Source organism: Stenella coeruleoalba (genome assembly GCF_951394435.1).
Source record: "Stenella coeruleoalba genome assembly, chromosome: 1".
NCBI classification, from domain to species: domain Eukaryota; kingdom Metazoa; phylum Chordata; class Mammalia; order Artiodactyla; family Delphinidae; genus Stenella; species Stenella coeruleoalba.
This window is the reverse complement of record NC_137169.1, coordinates 187,501,433-187,528,541: the sequence shown is the minus strand read 5'-3', so window position 1 is coordinate 187,528,541 and position 27,109 is coordinate 187,501,433.

Sequence of the window (27,109 nt, the reverse complement as noted above, 5' to 3'; positions counted from 1 at the left end):
GCACGAGGATAGCACAGCTGGCTCCAATCAAGAAAAGATCACTCTCCAGGGATGACAGAAAGGAAACAAACTGTTCCTAGGCGGTTTACACTGCTTCCTGCACTAGCTGATCAAACTAGTTAGAGCAGATAAGTGACCAGTAAAGTCAGGGAAAAAATGAATCCTACTTCCGTGCCAGGGATGAGGTAGCAGGTTGTAAAAATGTACACTTAAAACTACGAGGATGGGGCTTCCCTGGTGACACAGTGGTTGAGAGTCTGCGTGCCAATGCAGGGGACACGGGCTCGAGCCCTGGTCTGGGAAGATCCCACATGCCAAGGAGCAACTAGGCCCGTGAGCCACAACTACTGAGCCTGCGCGTCTGGAGCCTGTGCTCCGCAACGAGAGGCCGCGATAGCGAGAGGCCCGCGATAGCGAGAGGCCCGCGCACCGTGATGAAGAGCGGCCCCCACTTGCCGCAACTAGAGAAAGCCCTCGCACAGAAACGAAGACCCAACACAGCCAAAAATAAATAGATTAATTAATTGAAAACAAACAAACAAACAAAAACTATGAGGACAAGTGTTAGCCATTAGACCTCCAGTGACTGAGTCTCAGATTTGTTGTAGGAAGTGACTGTGAAAGGGAAGGTCAGACAGAGGAGGACATCTCAGTCACTTAAGCTGCTCACGGGCTCTTCTCTGCCATAATTGAGGTTCATTTTGTTAATATCCAAGAAGAGAGGAACTGAAGCTGTAACACATATGGCATATGGTGTACTAGAAGGAAAAGGAAATTCAGTCCTGGATTTATTACTTACTAGCTCAGTGGCTTTTGTAAATTACTGAATCTCAGTGATTTTCAGTTTCCTGAGGTTGGTTGGGAGGATTAGAGATGATGTAACATACCCATGCTCACTAACTGGCAACGTCATCATTGAGGACTCTATCATTGAGAAACACCTGAGCTTTTTCAAATTAGAGAATAATAATAAAAACTAACCATACCCAAAAAAATCAGTTAAATGCTCTGACTAGTTTTGGGCATGGGCCTCCTAAGATTCTTCTTGCCCTGGATCAAAACTTCAGAAGACAGTAAATTGACTTTTTTCTATTCTGGGTCCTCTTCTATACCACAAATCTCAGTTTAGAAAAATTTGAAATTGTTCTTAGGGGCACTGAGTTGGGGTGTGGGAAGACATCAATGCCCACTCTTCCTACTATAGAGAAATTGCTCAAGGGCACATGTCCCACTGATGGTGGGTTAGTGATGTCATCTTCCTACACAGAGGACATTATTAATATCACAGTGACTCATGCTGTGGGACTCTTCAGGCACTTGCTGGAGGGAGGGGAAGGGTGGGGATAGATTTACAAAAATAAGGAGGGAGGAGAGGGACTGAGACTTTGATGAAATATTTTAAATGGGGAAGTAGCACCCTGTTTAGCTCTGAGAGATGAGAAACATGGAAGTCACATGAAAGGTAGGAAAGAGGGAAGTTGGAGAGGGAGTTAGAAAAGACAAAGGGAAGAGCTCAATACAAAAGGAGGGAAGCAAAAAAGAGAAAGGAGAGGGTGGCCTGAGGAGAAGGTAGAAAAGGAGTGTCATTATTTTTCTAGGATTGAAGCTATAGGGATGACCAATAAAAGAAGATTAAATTTGTAAAATATATCCAGAGGTCAAAGGGGTCCCAGGAAGAAAGCATTTAGGAACATCTTAGTCAGTGATTTTTGAGACTCTGATGAAATCCATGGACAAAAACAATTCCAAATATTGTGTACAGTTTTGTGGAGTTCATAGATTCCCTAAAACCAATCCATGGATTCTCCTCCTAGGAGATTCTGCCTTATATATTCACATACATTATTTTGAGATAGTGATAGGTCTGGAGTTTCCTCAGGCAAGTCTGAAAGTCAAACAAAAAGTTTATGAATATTATCTTTTTAGTGTCTTTTCAACTACATGAATGTTTCTTTTTCAATCTATCTATGATCATATTTATTTGTTTATTCAATATACTGATTCTTTTAAATTTCAAGAAGTTTTGCTAGATTTTTTAAAATGATAATTAGTAAATAACCCAAGGGTTTGCGGCCAAATAAATGAGGAAAATGGCCTCAAATAATAAAATTTACCATTTGGATGTTAGGCTTTTTCAGGCTGGAAGAAAGAGGTCTACTGGGGTTTCCTCAGGTAACAGGGTTTGTTTTAAACATACACAGGGAATTAAGGAAAATAGGAGTTGTACTGCATGGACCTCATGAAGGAAAGGAAGCATTGAAATGCCAGACCACACAGAGACTGTTGTTTAGAAACTGGGTCATTTAGGGTTTGGTGTAGCCTGAGCAATCTGGTTTTCTTGTCCCCACTCAGCAGCAGGCATCTGTTGGTTTCTGCCCTAGTGTTTTCTCTGTGCTGGTGGCTCTGCTACCCTTTGCCATTCTTCCTGTTGTCACCTTCTTTCTCCTTAATAGACTCTGCCTTGCTGTCTCCTCTGTCCATGTTTTTTGGTTTGTTTTCTTCCTCCCACTTTTAAGTGCTGACTTTTTGGCATGTGCCCCGAACCGCCCAGGAGAGTCACTAGTGGATTCATAATCACCATCACCCCTGAGAGATCCTTTCATGGCCATGTTACAGTTGCTTCTGAGACACGTGTCCATCCAGGTCAGTCTCTGTGCCCAGATGTCACCATCATGTAGTCAGCATCCTTCAGAGCAGAACAGTTTCTTCGCTGGTGCAATATCTATTGGACTTTATAAGGTTTACAAAGCTATACTCTCACATCCATGACAGAGTCAGATCCCCACAATAATCTTATGAGTGTTGTTACTAGTCTGGCCATTTTACACATGAGGAAATGGACAGTCAAAGAAGTTAAGGGAAAAGCTCCAGGTCATTCCACTAGCAAGTGGTAGAACACACTTAATTCCAGGTCTTCTGACCCCTAAGTCTTTCCAGACACCAGTCTAGAGAAGAGAAGCTGGGGCAAGGCAGGAGAAACATGATAAGAACTGATGTGGAAAAGAAATAACTATTTTAGAGGATGAAAACATTAGTTTGGTGTAGGGGAAGTAATGACAAAGACTGAAAACTAATGATCTGATTAGACTTCATGCTTAAATATCAATATTAGACCTGAACTATTTCCATGGAGCACCAAGAGATGGCCAAGGTCCAGTTTCTGTCTATTCTCACTGCTTTTCCTGAACCTCCACCCTTCATAATTATGACTTGAAGAAGAGATTGGGGAGGAAGACCTCCTGGAAGCCCCAAATTTTCTTTCCAACCTGTATATTTCAGGGGCCAAAATGCCTTAATAGCTATTCAGGTCAAACTCTTTGAAAAGTAATGTCCTTGAGAGAAGTCAGCCCATCAAATCCTTAATACCTTATGTGAAATAATTTATCAGATTACCTTTCCTCTTAGAGAAACTACAACAGCCATAAAGAGGAGCAAAAGACCCTGAAAGATAAACATCTTAAAACAACATTTGCAGAAAGACTCGCCTGGCAATGGCAAGGAGGATGGGGGAGGGGAGGAGGGGGGTTAAGTGGTGGGGAGAGGAGAAGACACAATAAGTTCTTCAAGTGCAGTCCACAGGTGCCAGGACAGGAACTCTTTCACCTGTGGGTAAAAAAGGTGATCCTAGAGATCAGTGACATCAAAGGAAGTGGGCAAAGGCCACAGCAACATCGAAGAGATTGGGGTATACTGCATGGGGACGTTTTGGCATGCTGTCCTTGGCAGGTGGTAAGGCAGTGATGTTAGTTTTCAGAAGACCAAATTCTGCCTGCACTGTTATATTTTTATGTGACCCTTTAATGTCTTTTCTCCAGAAGCAACTTGTCTTAATTTTTTGTACCTCCTACTATGCCTTACTTTGAGAGGCCCTCACATATTGTAATAATAATAGTGGATGATCCCCACTCATCCCAACTTCATTCATCAATGTTCTGAGCAAGAAGTCTAATTTAGCAAGCATCCTATCTAATGAATTCTCATTCGTTATGTTTTATACCAGGCCTCAGTGTCCTGTGTACTGAGGGGGTGAAAGGTTGTACATAGTCACGACCTGGTAAAAGCATTAGCTAAGTTCTCAGTGTGCCTCGAGCAGAGAAAATGACTGGTAGAAAAGTACACTCGAATGCCTCCTATCCCAATGCAGACAGAGGATGGTAACAGGAGATAACCTGACCTTTGGTTAAAAAGTCAATCTAGTGTCAATGGTCAAGACTTATCTAAACCTTAGAAAAACTAACTCTTTGACACACAAACCAGGAGTCATTGCCTCCAGAATACTCCAGACAGCATGTTCACAGATTTCCAGAGGAAATCAGCAATTTTAGCCAAGTTTCTAAGGCAACCTCCAAGGTGTATGAGATCACAGAGCCTAGAGCAGGGATACAGCTGGGCAGATTGTATAGACCTTTTCTTCCAGAAGAAAATAGAATAAATCAAGAAAGCCCAAAATAAAATTTTATCTTTGATAGTGTTCCATTACTTGACATCACATAAAATGTAATTAATGTGAACCCTGAGAAGCAATTAAACCAAACTCAAAAGTTAACATGAAAGTCCCTCATATTGGAAAGGGTTTGCTGAACATCTGCTGACAGGGAGTTTTGTTGAAATCCACTTCTCTTTTAATTCCCTACTTATTAAGTGCATTTGCAAAGAAGCAGGATGCTTACTGCTTTAAATGTCAGAAGCACCTGCTGCACCTCAATTTTCTCAATTAGAACATTTAGGCTCCAACCCACTGTAGGAAGAACCATCTGGTTCAGTGATATTTTTGTTGGTTTCCAGGTTATCCTATGAAACAATGCATGGGAAATGAGGGGCTCTTAAGGCTTCTTTAGATTTTAACCTTTCAAATAAAAATAAGTGGTTTGAAGAGGAATCAAATGATTCCTATTGTCCTAAGCTTCTTGTCCTGATGAGCTGACCTATTCATGCTTGATGAAATTGTCTATCAACTGAGCATCATTCTATCTAATAAGAGAGGATTTTCTCTTAGACTGGATAATTAGTACTCAGGAGGGCAGAACAAATGTTTGTCTACTTAGGGTCTTGCCCTAAATAATCTATGTATCATCTGACTGGTCAAGTTTTGGTTCATGGACGAACTGTTCAAGGATCCAAACTCTTTTTTCCAAAATTGGGACCTCCCCTCTTCTCATCTTTTCCAATTTCCCTAAGGCAAATCTTACAGCTCACTCCCCCACGAGCTTTTTTGACATCCCCCATGCCTCGGGGTTTTGTTCTAGCTCTTATAAATACGGGTTTAATATCTATTCTCTTATACTTATCCAAATGTTTTTTTCCTAATTGTTGGCTTTTTGATGGGATGCCTATTAGATATCCATGTGGAGACGTGGAGTGGACAGGTGGATGCTCTGAGTTCAGGGGATAGGTCTGGGCTGGCAATATACATTCCAAAGAGAGGAAGTGGGTGACTAAATAGACGAGGTACGATTACCACTCACTCCTTGAAGTGTTCTTCTTATTTGGCTTCTGTGATGCCATTCTATTTTCCAGTCTCTCTTGGATTGTCCCAGTTTTCCTGACAGACTCCTGTTCCCCACCAACACCATTAATGGTATTCCTTGGGGTCTTTTATTCTGTATTTAATCACATTCTTCTCCTTCTTCCTGTCTTTAACCATCATTCTGCACCATCACACAATACTCTGACACACAATACTCTGACAGTCTATTTATCTGTCTCTTATCAACTGTGGGCTCCTTCTATCTCTATATGCACCTAGCAGAGCACCTGACTATAGTGGCTATTTAATGAATATCTGAGGAATGAGTGAAAGTATTTATTCTCTTGTCCTAAAAAAACAAGTAAAACCCAATCATGCCGGCCATTGCAGGAAAGGGTCATGGCGATTAAGAACAGGAGAGTATCTTCCCATGAGATATTATAATAAATGATGATAGGGTGATCAGGCTAGTTCCCAAGACCTCTGTTACTCAAAGTAGGACAATAATTATACTATTTCAACTGCATCACATGCTGTGCATAACACGGTTACCATGAGAAAATCTACTTAGAAGTCTAAGCCACCAACTAAGAAAACTTTGCTATATAATTTTTCCCTAATTAGTAGTCTCTCCACTGTTGCTCCTGTTCCTGGTATTTTATTTTAACTACATTACTGTTTCTTTGATTCAGGCTTTTATCACTAATCCACATAAAGTCATGGATCAAATGTAGAAGACAATCAGATGAGAGACACCAGGACAGAAAGCACGAGGCTTAATGCTCAAATGCACACCCCCCCAAAACCTGAACAGATCCAGTGAGGAGGGAGAAATGCATGGGAAGAAGGGCATTTGCTGAATGCATGCATTTGCAGCACGAGGAGGCATTTGCTGAAAATAGACCCTTATCTAGGTCCTCTCCAAACCTAGAGAAAGAGCAGAGATGGCCAAAGTGGGTGTTGGAGACATAGATAACAAATGATGATGATAAATTTTGGGGGAGCCATCAGCATGTTTCTGATGGTATAGAATCAGCTATTTGATGGTGTTTTAGAACTCCTTGAAGAAAGCCACCCAACTAAAAACAGAATTACGATATGACCCAGCAATCCCACTACTGGGCATATACCCAGAGAAAACCATAATTCAAAAAGACACATGTTCATTGCAATGTTCATTGCAGCACTATTTACAATAGCCAGGTCATGGAAGCAACCTAAATGTCCATCAACAGATGAATGGATAAAGAAGATGTGGTACATATATACAATGGAATATTACTCAGCCATAAAAGGGAATGAAATTGGGTCATTTGTACAGACATGGATGGATCTAGAGACTGTCATACAGAGTGAAGTAAGTCAGAAAGAGAAAGATAAATATCATATATTAACACATATATGTGGAACCTAGAAAAATTTTACAGATGAACCGGTTTGCAGGGCAGAAATAGAGACACAGATGTAGAGAACAAACGTATTGACACCAAGGGGGGAAAGTGGTGGTGGTGGCGGTGGTGGGATGAATTGGGAGATTGGGATTGACATATATACACTAATATGTATAAAATGGATGACTAATAAGAACCTGATGTATAAAAAAAAAATAAAATTCTAAAATTAAAAAAAAAAAGGAAAGCCACCCAAAAGTCATTTAACATTTTTTAGCTTCTTAGCTAAATTAGCAGTACTCTTCTTAGCTATACTCAGAAAACTGAGTCAAGGTAGAAAGCTGTTCTCTCTTGGGGAAATCTCACTTACTTTTGCTGTGAAGCAATGAGGAATTCTTAGATCAAATACTTTACAAATACTTACAAATACTTTACCAAATACTTTACAACATTACCCCGTTGAATTCTCATGATACACATGTGGGTAGATACAATTATTATCTCCAAATTACAGATTGAAAAAAAAAGAGGTCTGGAGAGTTAAGTGATTTTCCTGAGGTCACACTCCTAGTCAGTTGCAGAGTAGAATTAGAAATATTGATCTTCTAAATTTTAGGCCAATGCTCCTTCTATTACATTTTGGCTGTTCTCAGTCTTTCTAGGTAAGAGGAGATGATGGCAGTCTTGAACATTTTTCTAACTCAAGAGCATACTATGGAAAGTTGCTCTAACCCTGAATTCTTCAATGGCAAAGGAGAGATTTCAAAGCAATAGGGGTTTTCATAAGAAAAATGACTTTTGAGACTACTGAATTCATTTATTCAACAAATACTTATTGAAAACCTATTATGTGAAATGCGTTATTCAAGGAGCTGGAGATACAGTGGAGAAAAAAAGAAACAATAGATAATTCCCTTCCCTCTTAAAGCTTATATTCTACTGGGTAAACAATTTAAAAATTGTTAAGTGTTATACAGGAAATAAAATGAGTCAGTGGGGTATAAAGGGACTAGGAGACAGTAAGTTTTTTTTTTTGTTTGTAGAAATTGATAAGTTGATTTACATGGAAATACAAAGGACCTATAATAGTCAAAGCCATTTGGAAAAAGAACAAAGTTTAAGGGCTTAACATTGCCAGATTTCAAGACTTACTATAAAGTTGCAGTAATCAATACAGTGTGGTTTTAGAGAAGCTGCTGGATTTTGGCTTCAGCCATCACTGCATGGGGGTGAATTGACTGAGGAGGGGAACAGTATTTGCCTGTAGCTTTATGATTTGCAAAAGACTTTCAGATATATTATCTCATTTGCTTTTACAACAATCCTTGAGAGGTAGTAAAAATATAATCGCCATTTTACAAATAAGGTAATTAAACCTCTGAGAGTGTAGATTTGTTTCTATCCACACAGCTAGTAAATGGAAAGGCTGTGTGGGAAACTCGGGCTTCTAGATGCAGTCGGTCTGTTGCCTATTTCCCTACCAAATTGTCCCACTGAAGCCAGAAGGAATCCTGCACGCAAGCACTGTCTCCATTGCTGAATACAGTCACACATGTTTGACTGTTCTCCACTGCAGCTCTATTTCAGGTTAATTTACCTCATACTTACAACTTTGTCACTCACACAGCTTAACAGCTATTTCAGATGTCTATTCCTGTTAAAGGATGCACTGTCCCTATTTTTGGAAGCTTGATGACGCAGAACAAAGGTAATGCGATAGGGAACATTTTGCCCCTCTTAAATCACTGACTCAAATCATCACCAGGTTATGAGGGATCCAAATAGGTACTGTCTAATGATGCCCATAAAGATGCCAGTACACAATTATATTCCTCTTTGATGTTTCAATAGTATTTACATAGAATCATAAACACCATTTTCCTGAAAAATAGTTTTAGATATTTTACAGACATTATCTCCACTATTTTTTGCAATAACACTGAAAAGCTCAGGGAGATTAATCCCCCTAAACATCTAGAAAGTGCCTGTTTGAATATTTGAATGCAAGTCTGTAAAGCCAAAAGCCATGATCTTTCCACCATGACACTTTATTAGAGGGAAGAAATCCAATTCTTGTGTTCTTGTCCCTTTGACATTTAGTGTGCCCTTCCCACTCCCCTGCACTAGCCAGCGATAGTGATGGGAAGCAGGCACAATCCCCTGCAATTGGTTAATTTAGTAAAGAATTTATTATGTGGAAGCTTCATAAAATTTTGTTCTTAGACTTTTTTCTAGATCATGCCCTCAGCAAGGATCTTTGATCTTCTGCAGGCATGACACCCATTCATTATTTTATTTATATGACCTCAACATTCCTCCTCACACATACTGTGTGAACAACTTTGCTATTCAATGTAAGTGAAATAAAGTAAAATTTTACCAAGTATCCTCATTAGAGATTTTTGTAAATGTCCTAGGAATATGCAAAATCAGTGATCTATTGACTTTAGATTTATGTCTGTAACACTGTCTGCTGACAGCCTTTCCAAAGAAGACAGGAGGTAATGCAAACTCTGTGGAAATTTGGTTAACAAAACTAACCCAGGGCAACACTTAACCTATGTTCAACAAGGAAGATCTAAGTCTTTATATTTTTACTGAAAACTGGTTTGGAATGTAGACAACAAAATTTGAGTATGAGTTATTATTAAACATAAACCTGCTTTGGAATTTTGCTTGCTTTCATCCTCACATAATGGGATGAAATCAGCTGAGTTACACTGGGTAGCGACTAACCCTAAACCTCTCAGCCAGGCTGGGATTAGGATGTCAGGCTTTGGTAGTAAGAGCTAGATGGCGCTATACTGTAACTGTCAGCTGCCCAATTACTAACAGCTTGATGAAAGAGGGTTCTGGAATACGAGGTTCAGCTCTGTGTTGCTTACATTTTCTTGAAGTGCAATATAATACAACATAAAGTGGAGAGCTTTCTTTTTCTTTATCTTTTTCTTCTTTTTCTCTTCTTTTTCTTTCTCACTCACCCTCTCTCTTGCTTTCTTTCTGATACAGCCACATGTGTGTACGTGTGCACACACACACAACACCTTGTTGAAGTTTTTCCTAGAATAAACAGTTGGGAATCACTAGTCCTGGGTGTCTGAAGGTTTCCAGGGTGACATACACATCTTCTACCCTATCTCCCAGATTCAGCAGTTGTTTTTCTGTCTAACAGAGTGCTAAAGTTTTTATAGGTCATATGTGAGATAAGCTCAGAGCCTGCTACATGAATGACTTGTAATCTGGCAGGAAGGACAATGGTATTTCGGAATTAGAAGGAGACATTGGAAGTTTTTTCAGTTCAACATCCCACCAGGGAATATTTGGAGTTCATTTTTTTATTAAAAAAAATTTTGTTTTTACTCCCAGATATTTGAGTCTATTTGCAAAGGTTAAGGAAGACCATGAAAAAGTTTCTGGCATGGGAAGGCTGGAGTTGGTTCCCATGACTGTGTGTTCTTATATGACAGTGAATGATGTGGTGAAACTGAAGGGCTAGGAGATTAACAAAATGACACCTTCCAAGTGTGTACTGCTAAGTCACATGGCATCCTATAGGGGCAGCTGAGCCATTCAACAGCCTTAGCTGTAACATTTGAGACAATGAGACTTTTTGCTTCCCACAACCCCTCTTTATCCCTCTCTCCACAGCTTTCCAGCTGTCATAAATGTCATAAATACCTTGTCTGCACTGGATACAAGAAGAACAGACTATACAGAGCATAAGGAAGAGAAAGACAATGATAGAATAGATGATGTATACATGCCAGAGGGCCTCTGGGAAATTTTCCCTTCCCCCATTTTTTCCTCTTCAGCCTGCCTGAGGTTCACGCACACCATTCTCCAAGATGAGATTTATTTCTGAATTGAGACCATTCTTACGCCAGAGGAACTTGCAAAAATGCCAATGTCTTTGGCCAGGTAGTATGGCCAAGATTCCTGAAAACAATTTAAAAGGAAGTGAGAAAAAAATAAGCTATTAGATGGCTGAGGATAGAACCCTAAGAAACAGATGGGGGTCTAGGTAACTTTTGGTTGAAGAAGTAGTGGCTATAGTGTGTAGGTGAAGCCTGGCTCTAGGAGTAGTGTCTGAATGAGGTACTTTGGGGGTCCTGGGCAACAGGGAGTTAGCTTAAGGGCAGACCATCTGTAGGAGGAGTGAGATGTGTGGGGAGGTGAGGGGGAAGAATGTCAGAAACTCACTTTACTTGGGTTCAACTTCTCTTGAGACTTTGTCTTGATACCTGAGATTCTAGTTTCATCATAAACTGAAATTTAATTTTTTAATACTTAGAAAGTCTATTCCCTGTAGCATTGCTGGTGATTGCTGATTTAACATTCTTTCTTTATCCTCCAACTCTTACTTTCTAACAGACTCTATTTTGTTAGTATATACAACCTCTTCTGGAGAGCTGTGTGTCTGGAGAAGGCTGGTCCCAGGGCCAGTTCGGGGGTTTGTACTGACTTTCTAAGCCAATCAATGTGGTTCTATCCTCTTAGAAGTCTTTGGTTCCGACATAGACAACACATCTGGCTGCTGAAACATGAGGAAAAGTCTGCTAGGACCTACTTGGAAATGTTAACTTGCTTTTAAAATGATATATAGAGGAGATGGTTTCTTCTTCCTCTGTTTTTAATGTCTGGATGACATCACATGAGAACTACCCTGAGGACAAAATGAACCACCAAAAATGGCAGAACAGAGAACTTGGATCCTCAGTGCTCTTGTTGAGCTATTAAATCAACTGACCTTGCAGTCACCCTATCTCTAGAATTCTTGCTTTGTGGCATATGAACTTTCTTATTGTTTAATCCTTTTAGAGTTTTTCTTTAAAGTTTATTGTGATAAATTTACATACATAAAAATACATCTTTCTTTTTATGTAGAGTTCTATGATTTTTGACAAATGCATTAGAATTGTTTACTTGCTATGCATTGTTAAAGCATCCTTACTGATTAATTCACTTGATTCAGAAAATATTTATTGTGCATTAACTTTACCAGCCAGGTTCTGAGAAGAATATAAAATGAGACATTACATGACCCTTTGTTTCAAGGAAATGCTCATTCATTTCATATGAAATATTCAAATGAAGGATGATTCTATGGTAGCATGGCTTTGAAAAGTGAACCTTTAAAGTGAATCTTTAGTTTCATTCATTCATTCAGTTCACTCCTTCAATAAACATTTGTGGCATGCCTATCACATCTCTGTTCTTGTAGATATACAGACAGATAAAACCTACCCTTCCCTCAAAGGGAGTCAGAAATGTAAATTAAAACTTAAAATACAATGAAATATCTCCTACTCGGTCTTCCAAAAACATTTTATGAGCACATTAGTTATGGCATATATAGATTTCTGCTTTGAAATATAGTCAATCTGTGCAGACCTTTTCTGTTCTTCTAGTTTATAGACCCTTGATGGAGTTGATAATCCATGTCTGATGCATCCTGTATCCCCAGAATAACTAGCATGTTATCTTGTCTATAGTAATTGCTCAAAATAAGTATTTGCTCTCATTCTCATCTTCACTTAGCTAAGAGTTTTTGTTTATATCCTCAACCTCAATCCCATCTTTAACCCATCCAGCCTTTATATTTATATCAATTTATTTTTCCTACAGACTGAGAAAACAAATAAATTTGTAGTTAGTCCATTGGTCCTCCAAGGGAAGAGTTATAGGATAGTGGTAGAATCCGAAGTGAAATGGAAAAAGATCGAGTGTTGAGTAGAATTGGAAATTAAGGAAGTTAGTGGTAAACAAGAATTTGGGATGAAAGGAAGGAGAGATATAGGAAGGTCACTTAACTAATTTAGCAGGAAGTTTTAGATCAAAGTTTACTGATGTAGGGAACAAATAGGTATATCTGTAGGGTGAGGTAAAGGATCCTGAGAAAGAAGATTCACCTCCTAACTGAAGAAGTCATGTTGGCAGGAGGGATGAGCGTTGGAAAATGGGGACTCCTTTATCTTTGATTTAGGTGGGAATGAAGAAAAGATGGACATAGAAACAGAGAAACATGGAAATAGACATAAGTACTGATTACCCGGCCCATTCAAGGTCACATACCTTGTCTGTTCTTCCTTTATAGTATACGTGACCAGAGCTTTTCTATACTCCTGAAGTGGGGCTAAAGCCCAAAGATGAAGAAAAAGACTCTAAGTGCCCAGCATTCTAAATTCAAGGGTCTGCCAGATCCTTCCCTAGGCATCAGTTCAAATCCCAGCTCTCCTACCACCTCTGTTTCCACCTTTGCCAATATAAGAGGGCCAGAGGACTGAAAGTGGAGGAGGGTCACTTGGGGTGCACGGTGCATAGAGAGAGCCTCTGTGCTTCCCATCCATGGGAGGTGCTTCCCTTCCTGAAGTAGAGGTAAATGAAAAAGATCGTTCAAGAATTGTAAAGATTTGTGGTTTCAGCATGAAAGGAAGTTATTGGTATTTCATTTCTCAGCTGGTTTCTGCTTAGCCAGCTGACTCTGTGACCTGCCCTGTACCACCTGAATAGGGAAAACAGAAGTGAGAAAAATAGAATGTGGGACAGTCTTTCTGAGAAGGATGCCAAGATACCCCCTTCAATGCCCAGTTCCCACGATGTATGGAGATGCGTCCTATAACTGCCCATAAGAGATGATTGTGGCAGATGGAAGAGACTGAGGAAACTAAACATGCTGATAGGCTAGCTTTGGGGTTGAAGTTGAGGCGAAGCTGGACACACGTCAGAGCGCTGTGGAATAAAACTGGAGGTCAGACTGTTAAGGGGGCCAAGTCTCATAGGGGATCTCTAATGCTTAGGAGATCTGCACAGAAGCAAAACCTGCGGGGCCCATTGCAGCTCTCATGTGTCATGGTGCAGACTGGCAACAATGAGCTGGAGCAGCTAACCCACGAGTGGGCTAAGGAAAATGTTTGGCACAACCACTGGAGCCAAAGACAGCTCTAGCCAGCACTGAGGTGTGTGAGGGGAGGAGATGTGCTTTGAATTGAATTTGGCATAAAAAGATTTATAAACAGAAAGGACTAAAGCTTAAATGCTAAACTGAAGCTGTTCTGATAGGCACAGAATTTGGGAAGTTAAAAAATTAAGCCATGATGCTGTTAAGGGACCCACTACTCAGTTAGATAGGAGAGTTCAACAGAAGTTTCATGTTTACAACCCCAGTGAATTGACACTGCAACCACCCAGTTACAAAAATGAGACTTGGATTTAAAGCCCATAGACTGTAATGTCGGCTCTTAGAGAGCAGGCACCATGTTTATATTAATACTTCCTCTATAATCCCTTAGAGAATTTAGATCACTCTTGAACGCCTAATCAAGGCTAAATATCTATTGAACCATGAATTAACTGATCAAGTTGGTTTTTCCCACAGGTTGGTGGAATAAATTTTTCCTCTGCAGGTTTATGTGGAACAGCAGAGACCCTGACCCCTGTTAGGAAATTAGTGGATACCATAAAAATATACACAAGGGACACCATAGAAATGTGCAGAAGTTTGGTCACATTCAAGGTCAACCCTTAGCCTCTCTGTCCTCAGAGCCTCTCTGCAGACTTCCATCTGTCCCTCGTCACAGAGCCCAGTCCATTTCCTATTACCAAATAAGGCCTTTTTGGAAATTAAACTCCCATTTTGGTGATATGGTTTCATTCATTTATTCAACAATTATTTTTGAGTTCCTCCTACGCATCAGGCACTCTTCCAGTTAATCAATAGTGAGCAAAGCACTCCTGCTGTCATGGTCTAGTGGGAGGGACACTGATCTAATAAAAGAAGCACATAAACAAGTGTATAAACACAAGTGAGTCAAGCGTTGTGGAGGAAAGGAGCCTGACCCTGTGAGAGCATATGTCAGAGAAGTGATACCTGGCCCGGGCTCAGGGGAAATCTTGGGCTGAGAGCTGATGATGGATAGGAGATAACTGGTAAAGAGCAGCTTGGATGAAATTTGTGGTAGCAATGTTTCTGACACAGGGAATCCCATGTGCAAATATCCTTCAATGGGAGGGAACATGGCATCTTTGAGGAGCTTATCATGTAGTTCAGGAATAAAATCATAAGCTAAATAACTCTTGCTTGGTTTGACTCTGGGAAAATGACCTGTCCTTTAATCTCTCCCTCCCAATTTTCTCAAATGCAAATTGGAAAGCGGTTTTTACTCATCTCCTTGCTGAAAGCTTCTCACTAGCATCCCATGACAAGTTAAAGGCCCTGAACAATATCAGAGAAAGCATACAATTAACCTAAGCTGGGCACAGGTCTGGGGGCAAAGGGCCCAGGAAGAACAGAGGAGGAACATCATCCCTGGCCAGGTCATTCCTGTTAATGGGCTAAACAAGCATCTGACTCCAACATTCATTGACAGTATCTTTCCCAGGAGTTTGAGGGACGTGTCCTGAAGCACATTCTTCCAGAAAGTACTGCTAAGATGGCCTCTTGATCCTAGTTCCTGGGAAGAATTGAGCACTAAAGAGCTAAGAAGGCACAACCTTATAAGGAGAGGAAACAAGGGATCTAGTTCCTGATTAAAGCAAAGCCAAGTTTTCTTCATTAGGTGCTCAGTGAGGAGAAGGGAAATCAATAGAGGAGCTATAGTTGTTGCCTTCCCGTCAAACCATCCCAAACTGATCCATCACAGTCATGCCCTGTGGAGTCAGGCTTTTGAGTATGCTGTCTCTGGAGTGCGTAGCTGATTTCTGTGCCAAGCAGAGAATGGAATTTTCCCAACAGAAATACGTTGACTAAGGGTAATGGTGGTTTTACTGTAAAACAGAAGTTCATAGAAAGCTTTAAAAACACCATTTACAAGACTGAAATTAAGGCTTGTGGTTTCAACCTTTGTAGTACCCTGCATTGCTCTCACTGCTGCAGTCTCTGTAGGTGCTGTGCTTTTAGGCTTTCCTCCCTTGAGCTCTCCTTCCTTTCCCTTGTGTTTATCTCACAGGGAGGCATTGGCTCTGGAACCAGACAGATCTTCAGGCAAATCCTGGGGAGTCTTTGACTACCCTGCACCTCGGTTTCTTTGTGAGGTGAGATAATCGGATAACCCACCTCATAGGGCTGAGGGGAGGCTTAACTAGTTAATATCTCTAAAGTACTTAGTGTCTGCAAGTCAAATCTCAAATGGAAGCTCCATGACTACAGGCATTTTTGTGCATTTTTGTTCACTGTTGCCTCCTCAGCACCTAGAACAGTGCCAGGTACAAAGTAGGTACCCAATAAATATCTTCAAGTAAACGAATGGCACATTTTTCTCAGTAAGTTTGTCTATAGTTATATCCACTCTTTAGAGTCCCTTGAGAAGAAAAATATCTTCTCTTCTACTTGTGACTTTGCAGATCTTGGCTCCCTGCATCCACTTTTGCCCTCCTCCAAGCACAAATCTGATCTTCCCTAAAACGTTTAGATGTTTCCCCTGTTCTTAATATAAAGTTCAATATCCTTAAGGTGGTTTACATACACATCATGTTTTCGCCCTTTTCTACCTCTCATTCATCGTCTTTGGCCCTCTGATAAGTAACTCTCCCCTTCCTCAAAGCTGCCAGTAATAGAACAGTTCTGTGCTCAAGTTTTGTTGGACCGCATGGTTCCTCCAATGAGCCATATCATCTTGCTTCTAGGCCTTCAAACATGCTATTACTTCTGCCCCCAATACTCCTTTATTCTCCTTCATCTGGCTGTCTCCTATTCATTCTTCAACCTTCAAATTAAATGTTGCTTTCACAGTGCAGTTTTTGCTGACTCTCTAAACTAGGTTAGATAGCCCTTTTCTAAGTTTCCATAACATTCCATATGCCCCTGTCATATCATTTAGCATATAGGAAAGTTTGTCATACTGGTATTCCTACCTGATTGAAGAGCGCACCAGGGCCAGGATTCTGCTTGTCTTGTTCAGCATGGTGTCCCTGAAGCCTAGCCAAATATGCAACACTCTACAGGTGCTCACAAATATATTTGTAAAGAAATGTCAAATGAAGAACACATAAAGAACAAAGGCTTTGGCGTCAGGCATACTGGGTTCTGATTTTACCTTCACCATCTGCCAGTCTTGTGATCTTGGCCAAGATACTTACCTTTATAGAGTCTTAATTTTTACCTATGTAAAATAGAGATAGTACAGCCAATCTCACAGGTTCCTTTTTTCAAAAAGGTTAAATGGATACAGTATGTAAAATATCTCAAACAGTAGCTGGCTCGTAATAATATATGCTTAATCAAATTAATTATAATTGTTATAATTATTATCATTAATAACATAAGCCTGGCCTTGAAGATAAGCTAATCTACCCATTCAAAACAAGTAATAGTCAACAAATAATTAAGAATACCTTTTTTTATTAGACTCCTTAATTAATCTCTGACATCAAGGTGAGATACATATATTTTTGGCTTAAAGATGGAAAAATCAACTGATGAGTAGTTTTTCCCTTTACCAACACAAGTGACCAATTTATTTTCAATCTTGTTATAGCATTTGGGGCTTGTTTCTCTTCTTACATCTGGTTCACATATTTTATAGCTAATATATGATTCAGGTGAGCAGAAGAAGATAGAGTGTTTATGGGCTATGCATTGTGTTAGACCCTTCATATACATTATATCATGTACTAATTACTAGCAAATAAATGGAGAAACCATGTGGTGGTTAAGAGCATGTTCTTTAGAGTCAAAGATATTTAGGTTGAAATCCCAGCCCAGTTAAGTAACTGGGCCACCATGGTGAAGCTTGAAGGATAGGGCCTGGCATATAAATGTCCCATAAATGGTTATTATGATTATATTATAAAATCATAATTATAAAATATTATATTGTAAAATTGGTAGACATTTGCAAGGCTAATGAATAATTTTTTTTTTTTGAGAAGAATTACCTGAGTCTTCACAGAAAGATCTTAAGTTAAGCAGACACAGCAAACTATTCCAGGAAAGTTCTCATCACTTTGTCACTGGAATATTGATCATCACGGTCACTGGTTAAATAGATATGTTTCTTGGGAGAGCCTGAGAAGGCAACTGTAGTTTGAAACTATGACAGGTTTCATTTTATGGTAATTTGAATGGTCCCTGTAAAGGTGAAGTTGTCCAGGTAGATCCCTGTCCTGGGAGAAGGGAAACAAAATGGATCCTGATGGTCACATGAGAAACAGGCAGGATATAGAGAATAATTCAGTAGGGTTCTTGAAATGTGGTTCTAGTTGTTGTATTGCTGGAATACGGCAACTACTTTACTACTTTTTAAAGGAGTCTGTACTTCGGAAACTTGATTGTACTGATTGCACTTTCTTTGGTTGTATCCTCTAGTAACTTAGCCAAGACATGCTCTATTGACTTATTGTGCTAAGACAAAGTAGGAGAGATGAGAACCAAATGCTATGATTATTACAAGAAGCAAGGGGTGTGGGCAGTGGTCCAAGAAGAAGGTATAATCTCTCCAGGTAAATAAAGGGGTTTTCTAGGCTCTTGGGTGGAGAAGACTCCTCAGTTCATTCCTTGTGCTATATTTTGTTGCAGAAGGAACTGATTGCTTTTCTCTTCTGTATTTAAGAGAAAATGGGCGAAAAGAGAAAAAATACAGGGGAAAATTATGAAGAGAAACCATGCTGATGTGGGAGAAGTGGTAGCTGGAGGCAGGAAAAATGCTCCAATATAGCCCTTCCCAAGTGGGTTTGCAGAAAGAAAGCCTTAGAAAGACCTATATCTCTAAGTTCCTTGCTAACCGCCCTCTTCCTTAAGTATAGATGGTCTTAAACTATCCGTGCTATTTCCTTTCATAATGAGGCTTTAGTCTTTGCCTAGTGCTATTTTCATGCTAGGCGTTCGGTATAAGGTAGATGAATAAATGCAAAGCATGTCTGGCACCCCCGTGATCAGAAATGTCTTTCTTTTTTAAATTAATTTAATTTATTTTTTATACAGAGAGTTCTTATTACTCATCCATTTTATACACATCAGTGTATACATGTCAATCCCAATCACCCAATTCATCACACACCCCGCCACTCCCACCGGCTTTCCCCCCTTGGTGTCCATACATTTGTTCTCTACATCTGTGTATCAACTTCTGCCCTGCAAACTGGTTCATCTGTACAATTTTTCTAGGTTCCACATACAAGCGTTAATATACAATATTTGTTTTTCTCTTTCTGACTTACTTCACTCTGTATGACCGTCTCTAGATCCATCCACGTCTCAACAAATGACCCAATTTCATTCCTTTTTAGGGCTGAGTAATATTCCATCATATATATGTACCACTTCTTCTTTATCAATTTGTCTGTCAATGGGCATTTAGGTTGCTTCCATGACCTGGCTATTGTAAATAGTGCTGCAGTGAACACTGGAGGTGCATGTGTCTTTTTGAATTATGTTTTTCTCTGGGTATACACCCAAGAGTGGGATTGCTGGGTCATATGTATGGTAATTCTATTTTTAGTTTTTTAAGGAACCTCCATACAGTTCGCCATAGTGGCTGTATCAATTTACATTCCCACCAACAGTACAAGAGGGTTCCCTTTTCTCCACACCCTCTCCAGCATTTGTTGTTTGTACATTTTCTGATGATGCCCATTCTAACTGGTGTGAGGTGATACCTCATTGTAGTTTTGATTTGCATTTCTCTAATAATAAGTGATGTTGAACAACTTTTCATGTACTCCGTGGTGACCTGTATGTCTTCTTTGGAGAAATGTTTATTTAGGTCTTCTGCCCATTTTTGGATTGGGTTGTTTGCTTTTTAAATATTGAGCTGCATAAGCTGTTTATATATTTTGGAGATAAATCCTTTGACCGTTGATTTGTTTGCAAATATTTTCTCCCATTCTGAGGGTTGTCTTTTCATCTTGCTTATGGTTTCCTTTGCTGTGCAAAGGCCTTGAAGTTTCATGACGTCCCATTTGTTAATTTTTGTTTTTATTTCCATTACTCTAGGAGGTGAATCAAAAAAGATCTTCCTGTGATTTATGTCAAAGAGTGTTCTTCCTATGTTTTCCTCTAAGAGTTTTATAGTGTCCGGTCTGACATTTAGGTCTTTAATCCATTTTGAGTTTATTTTTGTGTATGGTTTTAGGGAGTGTTCTAAGTTCATTCTTTTACATGTAGCTGCCCAGTTTTCCCAGCACCACTTATTGAGGAGACTGCCTTTTCTCCATTGTATATCCTTGCCTTCTTTGTCATAGATTAGTTGATCATAGGTGTGTGGGTTTATCTCTGGGCTTTCTATCTTGTTCCATTGATCTATGTTTCTGTTTTTGTGCCAGTACCATATTGTCTTGATTACTGTAGCTGTGTGGTAGAGTCTGAAGTCAGAGAGTCTGATTCTTCAGGCTCCGTTTTATTCCCTCAGTACTGTTTTGGCTATTTGAGTTTTTTGTGTCTCCATACAAATTTTAAGATTTTTTGTTCAGTTCTGTAAAAAATGCCATTGGTAATTTGATAGGGATTGCATTGAATCTGTAGAGTGCTTTGGGTAGTATAGTCATTTTCAAAATATTGATTCTTCCAATCCAAGAACATGGTATATCTCTCCATCTGTTTGTATCATCTTTAATTTCTTTCATCAGTGTCTTATGGTTTTCTGCATCCAGGTCATTTTTCTCCCTAGGTAGGTTTATTCCTAGGTATTTTATTCTTTCTGTTGCAGTGGTAAATGGGAGTGTTTCCTTAATTTCTCTTTCAGAGTTTTCATCATTAGTGTATAGGAATGCAAGAGATTTCTGTGCATTAATTTTCTATCCTGCAACTTTACCAAATTCATTGATTAGCTCTAGTAGTTTTCTGGTGACATCTTTAGGATTCTCTATGTATTGTATCATGTCATCTGTAAACACTGACATTTTTACTTCTTTTCCAATTTGTATTCCTTTTATTTCTTTTTCTTCTCCGATTGCCGTGGCTAGGACTTCCAAAACTATGTTGAATAATAGTGGTGAGAGTGGACGTCCTTGTCTTTTTCCTGATCTTAGAGGAAATGCTTTCAGTTTTTCACCATTGGGAATGATGTTTGCTGTGGGTTTGTCATATATGGCCTTTATTATGTTGAGGTAGGTTCCCTCTCTGCCCACTTTCTGGAGAGTTTTTATCATAAATGGGTGTTGAATTTTGTCAAAAGCTTTTTCTGCATCTATTGAGATGATCATATGGTTTTATTCTTCAATTTGTTAATATGGTGTATCACATTGATTGATTTGTGTATATTGAAGAATCCTTGCATCCCTGGGATAAATCCCACATGGTCATGGTGTATGATCCTGTTAATGTGTTGTTGGATTCTGTTTGCTGGAATTTTGTGGAGGATTTTTGCATCTATATTCATCAGTGATATCAGTCTGAAATTTTCTTTTTTTGTAATATCTTTGTCTAGTTTTGGTGTTAGGGTGATGGTGGCCTCGTAGAATGAGTTTGGGAGTGTTCCTTCCTCTGCAATTTTTAGAAAGATATTGAGAAGGATGGGTGTTAGCTCTTCTCTAAATGCTTGATAGAATTCACCTGTGAAGCCATCTTGTCCTGGACTTTTGTTTGTTGGAAGATTTTTAATCACAGTTTCAATTTCGTTACTTGTGATTGGTCTGTTAATATTTTCTATTTCTTCCTGGTTCAGTCTTGGAAGGTTATACCTTTCTAAGAATATGTCCATTTCTTCCAGGTTGTCCATTTTATTGGCATAGAGTTGCTTGTAGTAGTCTCTTAGGATGCTTTGTATTTCTGTGGTGTCTGTTGTAACTTCTCCTTTTTCATTTCAAATTTTATTGATGTGAGTCCTCTCCCTCTTTTTATTGATGAGTCTGGCTAATGGTTTATCAACTTTGCTTATCTTCTCAAAGAACCAGCTTTTAGTTTTATTGATCTTTGCTATTGTTTTCTTTGTTTCTATTTCATTTATTTCTGCTCTGATCTTTATGATTACCTTCCTTCTGCTAACTTTGGGTTTTGTTTGTTCTTCTTTCTCTAGTTCCTTTAGGAGTAAGGTTAAATTGTTTACTTGGGATGTTTCTTGTTTCTTGCGGTAGGCTTGTAGAGCTATAAACTTCCCTCTTAGAACTTCATTTGCTGCATCCCACAGGTTTTGTATTGTTTTGTTTTCATTGTCATTTGTCTCTAGGTAGTTTTTGATGTCCTCTTTGATTTCTTCAGTGATGTCTTGGTTATTTAGTAACGTATTATTTAGCCTCCATGTGTTTGTGTTTTTTACATTTATTTCCCTGTAATTGATTTCTAAATCTCATAGCATTGTGGTCAGAAAAGACACTTGATATGATTTCAGTTTCCTTAAATTTACTGAGGCTGATTTGTGACCCAAGATGTGATCTGTCCTGGAGAGTATTCCATGCGCACTTGGGAGAAAGTGTAATCTGCTGTTTTTGGATGGAATGTCCTGTAAATATCAATTAAATCTACCTGGTCTATTGTGTCATTTGAAGCTTCTCTTTCCTTATTTACATTCATTTTGGATGATCTGTCCATTGGTGTAAGTGAGGTGTTAAAGTCCCCCACTAATTTTGTTACTGTCAATTTCCTCTTTTATAGCTGTTAGCAGTTGCCTTATGCATTGAGGTGCTCCTATGTTGGGTGCATATATATTTATAATTGTTATATCTTCTTGGATTGATCCCTTGATCATTATGTAGTGTCCTTCTTTGTCTCTTGTAACATTCTTTATTTTAAAGTCTATTTTATCTGATATGAGTATAGCTACTCCAGCTTTCTTTTCATTTCCATTTGTGTGGAATATCTTTTTCCATCCCCTTACTTTTACTCTGTATGTGTCCCTAGGTCTGAAGTGGGTCTCTTGTTGACAACATATATATGGGTCTTGTTTTTGTATCCATTCAGCAAGCCTGTGTCTTTTGTTTGGAGCATTTAAACCATTCACGTTTAAGGTAATTAGCAATATGTATGTTCCTATGACCATTTTCTTAATTGTTTTGGGTTTGATTTTGTAGGTCCTTTTCTTCTTTTATGTCTCCCACTTAGAGAAGTTCCTTTAGCATTTGTTGTAGAGCTGGTTTTGTGGTGCTGAGTTATCTTAGCTTTTTCTTGTCTGTAAAGCTTTTGATTTCTCCATCGAATCTGAATGAGATCCTTGCCAGGTAGAGTAATCTTGGTTGTAGGTTCTTCCCTTTCATCAATTTAAGTATATCATGCCACTCCTTTCTGGCTTGTAGAGTTTATGCTGAGAAATCAGCTATTAACGTTGTGGGAGTTCCCTTGTATATTATTTGTTGTTTTTCCCTAGCTGCTTTCAATAATTTTTCTTGGTGTTTAATTTTTGCCCATTTGATTACTATGTGTCTCGGCATATTTCTCCTTGGGTTTATCCTGTATGGGACTCTCTGTGCTTCCTGGATTTGGGTGGCTATTTCCTTTCCCATGTTAGGGAAGTTTTCAACTATAATCTCTTCAAATATTTTCTTGGGTCCGTTCTCTCTCTCTTCTCCTTCTGGGACCCCTATACTGTGAATGTTTTTGCATTTAATATTGTCCCAGAGGTCTCTTAGGCTATCTTCATTTCTTTTCATTCTTTTTTCTTTATTCTGTTCTGCAGCAGTGAATTCTACCATTCTGTCTTCCAGGTCACTTATCCGTTCTTCTGCCTCAGTTATTCTGGTATTGGACCCTTCTTGTGTAGTTTTTATTTCAGTTATTGTGTTGTTCATCTCTGTTTGTTTGTTCTTTAATTCTTCTAGGTGTTTGTTAACCATTTCTTGCATCTTCTTGATCTTTGCCTCCATTCTTTTTCCGAGATACTGGATCGTCTTCACTATCATTATTCTGGGTTCATTTTCTGGAAGGTTGCCTATCTCCACTTCATTTAGTTGTTTTTCTGGGGTTTTATCTTGTTTCTTCATCTATCTTTCTGTGAATGTGGTTTTTGTTCCACAGGCTACATGATTATAGTTCTTCTTGTTTCTGCTGTCTTCCCTCTGGTGGATGAGGCTGTCTAAGAGGCTTTTGCAAGTTTCTTGATGGGAGCAACTGGTGGTGGGTAGAGCTGACTCTTGCTCTGGTGGGCAGAGCTCAGAAAAAGTTTATCTGCTTCTGCTGATGGGTGGGGCTGTGTTCCCTCCCTGTTGCTTGGTTGCCTGAGGCAACCCAACGTTGGAGCCTACCTGAGCTCTTTGTTGAAGCTAATGGCAGACTCTGGGAGGGCTCACACCAAGGAGTACTTCCCAGAACTTCTGCTGCCAGTGTCCTTTTCTCCACAGTGAGCCACAGCCACCACCACCCACCCCCCCGCCTCTGCAGGAGATCCTCTAACAGTAGCAGGTAGGTCTGGTTCAGTCTCCCCTGTGGTCACTGCTCCTTCCCCTGTATCCTGCTGCTCTCACTACTTTGTGTGTGCCCTCCAAGAGTGGAGTCTCTGTTTCCCCGAGTCTTGTCGGAGTCCTGCAATCAATTCCCACTAGGCTTCAAAGTCTGATTCTCTAGGAATTCCTCCTCCCGTTGCCAGACCCCCAGGTTGGGAAGCCTGATGTGGGGCTCAGGAACTTCACTCCAGTTGGTGGACTTCTGTGGTATAAGTGTTCTCCAGTCTGTGAGTCACACACCCAGCAGCTATGGGATTCGATTTTACTGTGATTGCACCCCTCCTACCATCTCACTGTGGCTTCTTCTTTGTCTTTGGATGTAGGCTACCTTTTTTGGTGAGTTCCAGTGTCTTACTGTCAATGATTGTACAGCAGCTAGTTGTGATTCTGGTGTTCTCACAAGAGGGAATGAGAGCATGTTGTTCTACTCCACCATCTTGGTTTAGGGCCCCCAGAGTATGTCTTGACATGGGCTGTGATGACGCATCACAACTCAAAGTCTATTTTTATTGATCAGCTTTTAGAAAGTACAAAAGATGAGCAAAGATTCTAAATTGGATCATAGGCACTCAATATTTAATCAGCTTTTGTTTATTACTAGCAGCTTGACGTTTATCTGGAGAATTCTTTTTTTAGAGAGGCGTGATTCAAATAAATTTTCCCTTCATGAATGAAGGTGAGTAAATGAATCTGTTGTGGAAAGTTCTCAACATTGAGTGGCCTCTGCTGTCGCCATATATGCCAGTGGTCACTGTAGTTTTAAGGTATTAAGATTTTTAAATTTTATTTTATACACATGTGATTAAGGTGCTCTTGCCACATGCTGTGATGACTAATACCTTACACTGATGGGAACATTTCTTTATTGGACCTGTTTTTGGACTTTTTCCCCATTGAGTCCTTTATGATAGGTAAAATTTAACCATTTTACAGATAAAGAAAACCAAGTCTCAGCAATCTTAAGTAACTTTCTTTGCACTACGATATCTGTGGAATTTGATAGGGAAGGTATGAAATAGGTTGGCGTAGCTCTGCTTCAGTGAATGGCAACTTTGTTGAAGGTCTGTATGTTTCTACAATGTTTACCATTAACTAATATAACATATATACACAGCACAAGGAGACTGGCTAATTCTACACAATACCAATGTGACAGAAAGGTAGAAAAGTCAACTTGCAGCAGAGTTTGGTTCATAAAATGCCAAGAATATCATATTCTTTTGGCCTTTAAAATTAATTGTATTCACCAGGGTTTTTTGACATCATATAGCAAACTGTGATGAATGAAGAAAACGTTGAATATAACTGAAGAATAAGAAATAACCTAAGTGCTTTCCTTGGGAGAAAATATAGAAGGGAGTGAAGTGGATGTTGCAGTGTACCACCTAGGTTAACCCCTCACTGCCCTTTAGGACTGAAGCCCTTGTTTCACAGGCTACTGAGAGTATCAGTAGCCAACCAACCTCAGTTGGGGCTATCTTTGGGATTTGTCTTCAGCAAACAATCCCTTCCTCAGGTCAGCCAGCATCCAGAGCCTCGTAGACATAGGGGAATAAAGACGACCTCTAGCCCCAGTTTAGGGCAGCTCTGAAAGGCCATCCAGCTCTAGAACTCTTGTAGGATTGGCTGAGACCTTTGTTGTTACTGCATCATGGTTCTCTGCCCATCTCTGCTTCCTACAACCCCTCAAAAGTGTTGAGAACACTCCCCAGTAAAGTTGTTGCCAGCAAATCTCAGAGTCCCCTTTCCAGGAAACTTGACTTGAGATGTAAGGGAAGGGAATAATGGTCGATAACATTTACTGAGCACTTAGTATGTGTCAGACACTTTTCTGGGTGTTTTACATTTATCCTCACTAAACCAGGTTAGTAGGTATTGTTATTATGCCCATTTTAGAGCTGAGGAAATTGAGGTGCAGTAAGATTAAGAAATTTGTCCAGAGTTGCAGTGAGTGGAATTGTCAGGATTCAAAACTCAAGCAACCTGAGGGGCAGTAGAGAATAAGCATACTCAGCAAAGAGGGAGGTGAAAGGAGAAAGCAATCAGGGGAGTAAGGTGAGAATAGAAACAGTGTAGCATAAAGATGGCAGACAAAGGGGAAGTGCAATGGGGAAGGGGTGGTGAGAGAGCTAGGGGCTGCAGGGAGTCTAAGAAGGATTGAGGAAATGCCTGTATGCTTCTCCAACTGTGACATCAACAATGTCAAGATTCTTAAACTTTTTTTTCAAAAGTTATATCTTCCTTTCACTAAAATCTTGAGCTAGAATTTTTCTCTAAGACTCAAAAATAAATGCATTAAAATTCTGAAATCTGATAAAATCAAATCCTGGTGAAGGTGTGAAAGGACAAGAACACGGGACTGTTTCCTGGTACCACCACTGTGGAAACGACTTGGCTTTACCTTGTAAAGCTGAACATTCTCATTGTCTATGACCCAGCAACTCTACTCCAAGACATACACCCCAGAGAAAATTCTGCATATATTCCCTAGGAAATATGTTAAAGATTGTTAAGAGTAGCACTGTTGTAAAAGCAAATAATTGGGGACAATGACAATATCCATTAATTAGAGAATGGCCAAATAAATTGCAGTATACTTCTCTACTGGAGTGATATACATCAGTGAAACATGAATGAACTGCAGTGATACACACAGCATGTATGAATCATTACACGCATAATTCTGGGTGAAATAAGTGAATTGCAAAATAAAAATAGTAATACTTACAAAGCACTTACTCTGTGTAGGGCACTGTTCTAATTTCTATAGATACATTAATTCATTAACTCCACCAAGACCCTAAGAGGTAGATATCACTATTATCACCCCTACTTTATTGAAGTGGAAACCAAATCCCATAGAATTTAAGTAAATTGCCTAGGTCCCTCAGATACTAAGTGGCAGAGCTAGAATTTGTACACAAGCAGCTTAACACCCGAGACTATA